General features: G+C 35.5%; 1 long non-coding RNA gene across 1 annotated transcript; it reads right to left on the bottom strand.

Annotated features, from left to right (window-relative positions):
• Nucleotides 1-1622: 1622 nt before the first annotated feature.
• On the bottom strand, nucleotides 1623-2207 carry LOC131875682 (uncharacterized). The gene is made up of 4 exons (XR_009372475.1): nucleotides 2156-2207; nucleotides 1973-2050; nucleotides 1770-1841; nucleotides 1623-1662 (listed from the first exon to the last, which is right to left on the bottom strand). It is a non-coding gene; the product is annotated as an uncharacterized LOC131875682 (long non-coding RNA).
• Nucleotides 2208-5862: the final 3655 nt, after the last annotated feature.

Raw genomic sequence — 5862 nt, 5'->3', positions numbered from 1 at the left:
TCTTGCAACTTTTCATTGCATGCAACTAACGGTTTTTGGAGCAAGCAAAAAAATACTAATAATTGAAAATGGCTCCAAGTCATCAAAAACCGAGATAGGCCATTGTAGAGGAGTCTCACGCGACCCCACGAGATCAAATAGATTGACCATATGTGTCGTGGATTGGAAGAAACAGTCCGTCAAATTTTGACAATTTTTTGGACTCAGGGCAATTGAGAGATCGCACCGGTACGGTATGACTCTCGATGTTCTGGCGCTTTGCGATGCACGACACAAGCATGCCTAGCATAAACCTACCCACCCAAATGCGCTCGCGACATTAGTTTGTGCACATGATGAACAAAATTTGACCATTGTGAGCGTGAGCGTTCTCTCACACCAAACACATTGTTGTTTATATTCATATTGTTGATTTTTGTTGTTTATATTCATATTGTTGATTACATATGCAAATATTCATTTAAATTTATAAAAGGGCAGCCACTAAATACAACAAATACACAATAATGAACTGAATACAAGGAGTTTTGTAGGGTTAATTCAACATTTTAGAAATTTTATCAAATCATATTCCACAATTGCAATGTTTTATATCATATATTTTTGTTGTTTATATTCATATTGTTGATTACATATGCAAATATTCATTTAAATTTATAAAAGGACAACCACAAAATACAACGAATAAAAAATAATGAACTCATTACACATTTATTGTATCGAATATATATATATATATATATATAAAAGCCATGTCTGCCAAGTCAATACAAGTATTACAAAAATGTGGCATATGCCATGTCCAAATCGATATACAATAAAAATCTAGAATATATCTACATGTATTGGTCATTTTATGACCAAAACTAACACTATATGATCCTAAACTTGTGGTGGATCATCAAAATCAAGCCTCTTCGATGCAGTACTCAGCTCTGTAGATGGCTTCAAAACCACAACTCAAAAGCCAAGTTAGAATTCTTTTGTAGAAAATAGTTCACAATTAACAACATAACTATGAATTTAAATTTAATTCCTTTGCAATTGAAATGTAGTTTACCTCATTAGCTGATCTAGGAGCTAATGTCTTCACTCTTCTCTGCTTGTCACTCTTAGGAGTTTTCTTGAAGACATACTTAAATGGATCCACATTATGGCTGTACCGCGAAGGGGTCTATTGTAGATTAAATGTACAATTAATACAATTTACTAACATAAATATATCAAAAACACTTAAAAGCTATAATATAGAGAACAATGATCTACCTGTGCCTGAGATGCTTCTCCAATGGATTGAGGATGGCTCACCATCGATGTAGAAACTGTCGCTATTACCTATACAAAAAATATTCAAAGATTAAATATAATTAATATAATGATAAATATTGAAGGTTAAAAATAATTAATTTTACATATCAAACAAAAGTGTACCAGATCCTAAGATGCTTCTCTAGTGCAAGGAGGAGGGTTCGCCATTGACGAAATAGGTATGGATATTTCATGTATGAAAAAATTATAAGATTATAATATATCACAAGTTCACATGTACGCATGCATATAATCATGAAATCAAGAAAATAAAGTAGAGATACATACCTTTGCCCTCTCTTGATCTGCGGGTGAATCAGGTGCATTCAACAAATCCACAAAGCTCAATGGCCGCTGTACATGTAAAATAGACCAAAAACACTATTCAATCTACAAACCCCAACTAATACTTGATTTCAACATTTTCAAACAATTGTACAACTAAAAATGTGTTCAATTACCTTCTTCGCATGTTTTGGCATCTTCGAGGAATTCTTTTTCTTAGGACAAGCCCTAGATGCGGAGGGGGTACCCTAAAAAAAAAAAATTAACATGAGATATTAGTACAGATAATAAATTAAACATAATTTTAAAAATCTAAAATGAAATGACTTGCATATTCCATCAAAACAATACATAAAAAGAGTTGTACAAAATATGATACCGTATAGCCTTGTAGGCCAAAATCGATCGCTGAGAGCGTGATGTCATCAATCTGGGACATTTCGTCCCCTGTCAACACCTACAAACCATAAATTGGACCAAGCATTAAAGATAGTTAGTATATCTTGTATTTTTTTGAATTCAAAGTGTACTATTCTATTTTAACATGTTACAAAATTTATACCTCAGGCATCGAAGTTGCAGCTATAGTAACTGGGGGAGGTGTATGGGATACCGTTGCTGCATCCTGAAATGCATATTATTTGTCTCAATTTAAATCGATGTATAAATGAAAATTCATTTATGTAATTACAAATTTAAAGTTATTGATAAATAGAATGTTATGAATTCTAGTCAACACACCTGTGTCTATGGCTCATGGGCAAACACCATGTCCATCAAATCATCTGTTAGCGCGACATCCTCAACCATGTGAGCCTGACATCTACAGTTGCAAATCATGCACAGATGATATGAGGATCCATCTACATTGGCTGCATCATCTATCCTCAAGCATATCCCCAAGCAACTGACACACATATGCTGGATGGGCTCTTTGTCACCCTCTAATGGCTCATCATCTAATGCAATAGGGTGTGCTAATGACGTCCCATGTTGGATGATGGCACCAGTCAATGTTGTGGCCTTCTGAAGAGTTTGTAGCTCAATCAACTCTTTCAGCTCTAATGGGACAGCCTGATGCATCTTGGGTTTGGGTGCTAGGGGGTGGCAACTCTTCACAGGTAATCGCCTACGAGCTCCAGGTGTATCTTGGGCAGAGCCACCACCTCTACCATGAAACTCTCTCATGTCAAAATAGTTTGGCCACACATTGAGCACAAAATCACAATATATTTTTCTCAAAAAATATAATGTCACCTGATAATTATTACAAGGTGGATCATCAAAGACCGTCCACCACCTCTGCCAAAAAAAATTCTTCTTTTGCACATTGGTACACTAATGTATGGGAAACCTCTTTGCATTAAGAGGTAATGACTCCCCAGTTTTGGGATCAACAAAAAGGGCACATATTTGTTGTTTAGTAATATTTTTGTTTTTTACTCCATCGTATGATAGCCCATTGGCATAGAATTGACGACACCTATCCCTAAAGCTTCCCCATTTGGTAATTTTTGTGGAAACAGCTATGGCACCACTAGCTAATGTTTCTAGGCTAGTGGTGAGGGATTGATGATGGTCAAGTTCAGAAGTTTTCAATTTAACAATCAGTCTATTGATTTTAGACGTATTTTGTCCTAACTGATTAATTGATTCTTCCTGTGTTTCGAGTGTGCGGTCAAAAGGAGGAATTGGGGGTTATTCTTGTGTATTTTCAGGAGGTGCATTTGGTTGTTCTTGTGGGTTTTTCAGGAGGTGCATTTGGTTGTTCTTGTGGGTTTTCAGGAGGTGCATTTGGTTGTTCTTGTTTTGGATTAGAAGAATCTGGTTTTTGAAATAAAAAATAAAAAAACCTAATCAAAATTAATGAAATTAAATTCAAAATGTAAAACAAATTGCATAAACTAGAAAGAAAGACAAAAAAAAACAAAAACTAATCTTGATCCATAGCTTGGAGGACAAATCTAGCAGCCCGTTCGCGGTTTAGGAGAGGAAATGGGGAAAAAATGAAGTTAAAAATGCGCTATTCACGGGTAAATGAGACCTTGTTTTTTTTTTTTACTTTTTTTACCAGGCACCGCGTACGTGGTTTTATTTGGATTATTAGCGTGTGCGTGCTCATTTTCCTAGGTGTAGCACGTATGCACTACCTTTTCTAGGCTCGAGAAGAAAAAACCTAAGCGCGTACGCGGGAATTTCAAATTTTAAAACCACGTACACGCTGCTTGTTTTTCCATGTTTTTTTGGGTGGTGTCCACTTTTCTGACCACCATCTTTGTGCACACGTCGATATCACTTTTCCACCTTTGATCTTGACAAGGTTGAGAACCTTTGCAGGCTTTGTGTTTCCTATCTATTTCACTTGATCCACACCTTTGAGCTCCTATCCATTGTTTTGTCCATTTCTTGCTTCCATCATTCTTACCACCTTTGATCTTTCTTATCCTATCTACCTCCTATCCAAATCTATCCTTTCATCTTGATCAAAATGAAGGACATAAAATGCAAAAAACCTCTTGACATGTCCATTCCTTCGGATCGCATGACATTCGTTGCACTGTATCCTTGCTTTGTGTTGCTAGTCTAGTCCCTTTGCTTGGATTAGCATGTTATCTTGTTGTGAGATAGTCCTTCAAAATCATAAAATCCTCCTACATCATTCACTTATCCATTCATGTCTAGTTAGTTCATTCAACCGCTTAAAATACCATTTGCCTTGCTAGACACTAGGGGCAAACATTCAAAAAATCATAAAAATCATAAAAATAATAAAATGTCTTGAAAAGATCATAAAATATCTTGAAAAATCATAAAATGTCCTAAAAAAAATCTTTAAAATCATAAAATGTCTTGAAAAAATCCTTAAAATCCTAAAATGTCCTGAAAAAATCATAAAAATCATAAAATGTCATGAAAAAAATCATAAAAATCATAAAATGTCTTGAAAAAAATCATAAACTATCTTGAAAAAAAAATCATAAAAATCATAAAATGTTCTGAAAAAAATCATGAAATGTCACACTAGTACATTTGGCCTAAAATTCTGACGGAGAAGGTCTATTTTGACCAAATTTGATTTTTTTTTGAAAAAATGCCCGAATTCTTCGGAATTCCGATGATAATTTCACATTTGGTTTCAACAGAGAAGGCATTAGTAATGAGATTTGTTTTTTTTTTGAAAAAAAGTGTCTGCGTTCGTCGAAATTCTGACGACCATGGGCATTACTTAAAAAAAAAAAGAGCACAAGTCATTTTCTCAATCAATCCTGCGCAAGCTTTGTCGACCTCTGGCAACCTTGCGTGCAAGCTTCGTCGACCTCGGCAACCTTGCGTGCGATCTCCTAAAAGTTTAGGATCGTTTTCATATGAATTTTCATTTTAAATTAAATCTTCTTATGCTTTAAGCTTTCTATCTTGAATATACAAACCCTGGTGCCCAATTTGCTCAATCTAGCTACATCCACCTACCATGGCTTCCTCGGATACACCCACCTTAATAGATGCCTCCACCAATATAGTGGATTGAAATCAATGAAAGAGGGGAAGAGTGGATAGAGATATTGCTAGAGGAGATCAGGTTGTGCGTGATCATTTAATGAAAGAGGGAAGAGGAGAAGAAGACACACTTGATGGAGGAGGTCGACAAGTGTCCCAACTAAGTTTGGACCATGGAGACCAATATCCTTTCTGCCAGTGCCAAAATGTGAGGTTTGTAACAGGATGCGACATCCATCAAAGCATAATAGAGTGGTCATTCTAACAAGATGGCAGATCAAACAATGTAGGAACGCATCGATTAAAAATAAATACAAGAGTGCAATTTATAATGGTAAAATTAAAAGGGGCAATGAACAAACATAACACTACTTTGGAAGGCTGCAGAGATGGTGCGTGACACAATATAGAGACAGGCTATGCAAGAAACAAGAATAGAAAATATTCAAGGTTGATCCATAGAGTAGGGTATGATATCTATCAAAGCGTAAAGGATTTTGAAACTCTACAATAAATATATTTTCCATGTGTTTGATCAAATCAATAACTATCTAAAAAAATGAAATGCTAGGGAGAGACATTAAATGTGAAGACAAAAAGCAACTGAAAAGGCATCGAAGGTGAAATGAACCACTAGAGGAATTATTGTAATTCAAAACATGAAAGGGTATCAAATTGGAGAAGATACAATATAAGAAGTATCAACCAAGGATGTGGAGGTGTGTGGGAATCGGCCAAGATTGGCCAAGAGAGATAGAGGTATTGTAGAGAGGA

Source organism: Cryptomeria japonica, chromosome 5 (genome assembly GCF_030272615.1).
Source record: "Cryptomeria japonica chromosome 5, Sugi_1.0, whole genome shotgun sequence".
Taxonomy (NCBI): Eukaryota; Viridiplantae; Streptophyta; class Pinopsida; order Cupressales; family Cupressaceae; genus Cryptomeria; species Cryptomeria japonica.
This window is presented reverse-complemented; position numbering and strand designations above follow the sequence as displayed.